This window comes from Schistocerca gregaria, unplaced genomic scaffold (assembly GCF_023897955.1).
Source record: "Schistocerca gregaria isolate iqSchGreg1 unplaced genomic scaffold, iqSchGreg1.2 ptg000474l, whole genome shotgun sequence".
Lineage (NCBI taxonomy): Eukaryota > Metazoa > Arthropoda > Insecta > Orthoptera > Acrididae > Schistocerca > Schistocerca gregaria.
In genome coordinates, this window is record NW_026061887.1 from 611,209 (window position 1) to 616,432 (window position 5,224).

Sequence of the window (5,224 nt, forward strand, 5' to 3'; positions counted from 1 at the left end):
GTCAGATACAAAAAACACATGAGAGTTTGGAAATATGGGACAAACCACATCACATTTGCAGAATGCCTAAGAGAAAATGACCACAAACCAACCACTAGAGACAATGACATAAAGTAATTAGAATCGACAGTAAAACAACACCTCCTAATAATGCAAGAAAATTACCACATACAGAAAACCAAAGCAGAAGGGAAAATCCTGTTGAATGACCAAGTACATATGCCAAGCCATTCATTATTTAAAATAATAGAATACCATCTGCAAAAAGGATTAATAGAATAATACAGTCCAATATAATAATAATAGAATCCAAAAAATCCATGAACCCCTCCACAGAATGTTGAAAGGAAAAGTCAAATCAGCTGTCGCTGTCACCAAAATTTTCAACCACTCACTAATAGCTTGTACTCCCGCCTCCACTGCCCCCCCCCCCCCCACCCAAATTAAAACTCATCAGCTCTATCCCCCTCCCTCCCTCTCTCTCAATCATACGCACACGCAGTATAAACATTAGAAATAGAAGTTAGTCTCAAACATATACTTCGTTACATTTGCAACAAATAGGTAAACTTCTCAAAGAAGATGAAACAAATAATGTAGTTGCAATATTTACGTTGAGAAAAACAGTGTACGACGAAATAGTTGTATCGAGTGACAAAAGAACAATAGTCGACCACAAAAAGGTGAGAAATATGGTGAATGGTGTATGGAAGGTGAGAACACAAAGATGTGATTATATGGCAGTGATAAAAGTGGTAGTGTGACCTTCAGACCAGATGTGAGGATAAGAAAATTAGCAAATCATAAGTAATTACTTTTTTTTACAAAGTGAACTGTTTAATAATCTAAAAGTAACAAAATTGTATCATTATATATCCCACTGATGATGCCTTAGAACAGGAGAAGGCGAAACACATATGGGATAAATAAAGTAACTAGCAGAAGGAAAAGGAAGCTTTATTTACAAACCAAAAATATATATCACAGTACCCTGGAATGGGGAATGTATTAAGCACTATCTTTTACATCCCTTCCACAATAATATTCCACTGACCACTGAACCTAGATATTATCACTACTACACAACCCCTGCTCGCTGCCCTTTACCTCGTGGCTCATGCCCCTGTAATAGACATAGATGCAAGACTTGTCCCATACATCCTCCCTCCACCACCTACTCCAGTCCACTCACAATTGTCACTTGTCCAATCAAAGACAATGCTACCTGTGAAACCAGTCATGTGATCTAAAAGCTAAGCTGCAACCACTGAGCTGTATTTTATGTCGACACGGCAACTGACGAAATGTATGTTCACATGAATGACAACCAAAATCCTGTGATGAAGAAACAGTTGGGCCAATCAATTGCTGAGCATGTTGCGCAGCATGATATTTGTCATTTCAGTGACTGCTTCACAGCCTGTGCCTTCTGGATTCTTCCCACCAACACCAACTTTTCTGAATTGCACTAGTGGGAACTCTCCCTACAGTATAGCCTATATTTAAGTAACCCTCAACCTTCATTAGTCACTGTCTACCACCAAACTATACCATTCTTTGTTCCCATTCCAGAACACAATTCCGGTAATGCACCCACAGTTTTTATAGCTACCTCCTTTTCTGATGGCCCTCCCGCCCCCCCTGCCGACATCTGTCTAATCTCCTGACTCCAACTAGCTGCCGTACCCTCTCCCCGCTTTGTCCATGTAACCGTCCACAAGCAGCACATAACTGTCCCCCTACCCTGCTATCTCTCCCTGCCCCATTCTCCTCCTTCCCTACCACCTGTTTGCTTCTCCCACCATGTGCTTCTGCTTGCAGTCTGGTCTTGGGTGCCAGAGCTTGTGTGCTTTTGTGTTTGTTTTCCTTGCTCTGATGAAGATTTGTTATGATTATTAATATGCAGCCAATATGCAAGGTATCAACATTCTATTAAGGAATGGGATTATCATTGTCTACCGTCAAAGAAAAGCTCTACAGTTGGGTGCATTTCCTTGAAGAAGCTTCTGGCTTTGAAACATTTATAACACTGTGGGCTCAATCTTATTTCTGTTATCTCTCTCTGAAAATAATGCTAATAATCAAGAACATATATTTAAGATTATTTCTATTTTCTTTCATCTGTGATCAGATTCTACAAATTTCCAAAAATTTACTTCTTTTCAGTTTTAATATCTATTGAGTAATAGTGACTGTTTACTAGCACTGAAGTTAACTAAAACGAAACAATAGTTGTTAGCAACACTATCCCACAAGGATTTTTGTGCATGATCTTTCACACAGCACTGAAGATGAGTTCCCACTGTCGTATTTGTAGTCCTCTACTGTTTCATGTTTCAGGTTCAGAACCCACTAAATTATTCAGATGTTCATCATCATGATGATGGTTCAAGTAAGGTTAAACCATGTAATGGATAGAATGGGAACTTCATTGCAGAAGACAATAGAAAATATACCAAAGATGTTATGTTACATCAATAGTTGTGATACAAGCCGTTCAGAAGCTGTACAGTTTCAGAGGATCAGCACCTGAAATTGCTGTTGATAGTTCCGTCCTTAAAATGGATAGCCAGAAGTTTCTTTTATAAGGTCAAAATTATGAGCTCACCAATCTTTAATCATGTCTTTAAGATCCTATTTGGGATGACCAGATCTCTTACAGTTTCTAATGATGTATGCAGACAGGTACTTAGTATGGACATCCATGGAGCACAATACTTATTATGTCTTCAGAAAGTAAATGTGCACACAATACAGATGAAGTGATCAAAAGTTGTTTCACATACAGTTAAGTAAAACATGGCAAAGAATGGTTGTTGTAAACACAAATATCATTAAATAAAACTGAAACACACACATAATGATATTTATTGCTCATAATTGTAAAATAAGTTCTCTCAGCCTGACTTAAATGAATGGAGAGGCAACACAAATAATTCCCAAGAGTGGTCTAGAATGCAGCCTAGCTAAACTGAAGCCATACCTGAAGAAGATTAACATCAGAATCAAGAGAGTGGAGTGAATGTAGGCCGTAAACAGATTTCTTCTATGGTATTAATGAACTGTGTTAATTTATTATTGTTTACAAAACCTGTGAGCCAGAAGGCTAAGTTTTATTGGCTGTGGATAATGTCATTATATTTTGTTTGTAGCAGTATGTTACTTCGCATGAGCAGCGTCTATTCAAAAGTTCAATTCTAATTTATGCCTATGCATTGGAAATCAAGGGCTTATTATTATTATGGGACCCAACTTGCTTATTAAAATGTAGTTACTGAAAAATCTGTAATTTTTAATTCAGGACTCTTGCTCATTAGTACTGGTGTCAATAGAAATTAGAAAAATCAGATGATCAAAAGTGTATCAACAGATCCTGGAAATTCACAGCAATATGTCCATAACTGGCACTACAAATCTGGATAAAGTTAAACTAACAATTATCAATATCTTTTAATGCATATAACAAAGAAAGTTGCTGTGACTTACCAAATGAGGAAGTGCTGGTAGATAGACACAATAAAAAATACACAAACACACACACAAATTCCAAACTTTCACAACCCAAAGTTGAAGCAACCTTGGGTTGCGAAAGCTTGAAATTTGTGTGTGTATTTGTGTATTATTTATTGCGTCTGTCTACCAGTGTTTTATCATTTGGTGAGTCACAGCATCTTTGTTTTTTATGTATATTTTTACCATGTGGAATGTTTCCCTCTATTATATTGGATATCTGTTAAGATAGTTAAGTTTACTGAAAAGAGGAAAAATAGCCCTTTAATTTGAAAGTGATCTTTCCTTCAAAATATACCTATTAACTCGTAAGACTTTGCATAAAGTATGAACTTAATCATCAGAATTTTGTAAATAAAGTTACCAAAAGTCTTATGTGGATCTTAATATACGATACTGGTGTGGTGCCACTGCTCCACACTTCTCTCCAGTGCTAAACTAGTGATCCGTTAACATCTTAGAATGCATCCTGTCCACTAATCCTTTCTTTTAGTCAGCTTGTGTAGGAAATTTCTTTTCTCTCCAAGTCCATTCACCCATCTTATGTTCAGCATACATCTGTAGCACCACATTTCAGAAGCTTCTATTCTCATCCTGTCTAAGCTGTTTGATATCCATGTTTCACTTCGTATATACCAACAATCAATACAAATGTTTCCAGAAAAATCTTTGTAACACCTAAATCTACAAACATGTTGTGAATATTGCAGTTCCATGTTGTGAATACTTCAGTTGTCTTTATTTCTGTGTCTAAGAAAATTAGAGAGAAATTTCCCCTCTCTTTTTTTTTCGGGCATGTTCATAGCTGTGTTTTCACACAAACCTGTTTCAGCATTTTCTGTACTATCTGAAGATAGCAAAAAAAAGTGCTGAAAAATGTCTCACTGAAAACAAAGCTACAAAGGTGTCTTGCATAAAGTGCAATTACTCTACAACCTAAGTTTATATTCAATGCTCCAAAATTTCTCTTCTTCAGAAACACTTTCCTCTCCATTGTCTGCCTAGATTTTATATCATCTCTACCTTGAACATCATTGGCGATTTTGCTGCCCAAATAGCAAAAATCATCATCTTTAAGTGTCTCATTCATTAATCTAATTCCCTCACATCACCTGATTTAATCTGACTACATTCCATTATCTTCTTTTGCTTTTGTTTATGTTCATATCATATCTTCCTTTCAAGAACTGTCCATTCCGTGCAACTGCTCTTGCAGGTCTTTTGCTGTCTCTGACAGAATTACAATGTTGTCAGCAAACCTCAATGTTTTATTTCTTCTCCATGTATTTTAATTCCTATTCTGAACTTTTCTTTTGTTTCTTTTACTGGTTGCCCAATATACAGTTTGAATAACGTCACGTATAGGCTACAACCCTGTGTCACTTGCTCCCCAACCACTTCTTCCCTTTCATGCCCCTCAACTGTTATAGCTGCCATCTGGTTCTGTAAAAATTTTAAATAGTGTTTCACTCCCTGTATTTGATCCCTGCTTCATAATTTGAAGGAGAGTATTCCAGTCAACATTGTCAAAAGCTTTCTCTAAGTCTACAAATGGTAGAAACATAGGTTTGCCTTTCCTTAATGCATCTTCTAAGATAAGTTGTAGGGTCAGTATTGTCACATGTGGTCCTACATTACTCCAGAATCCAAAGTTATCTTCTATGAAGTCAGTATCTGCTGCTTTTTGGTCCTTTTATAAAGAATTTGTGTTTGT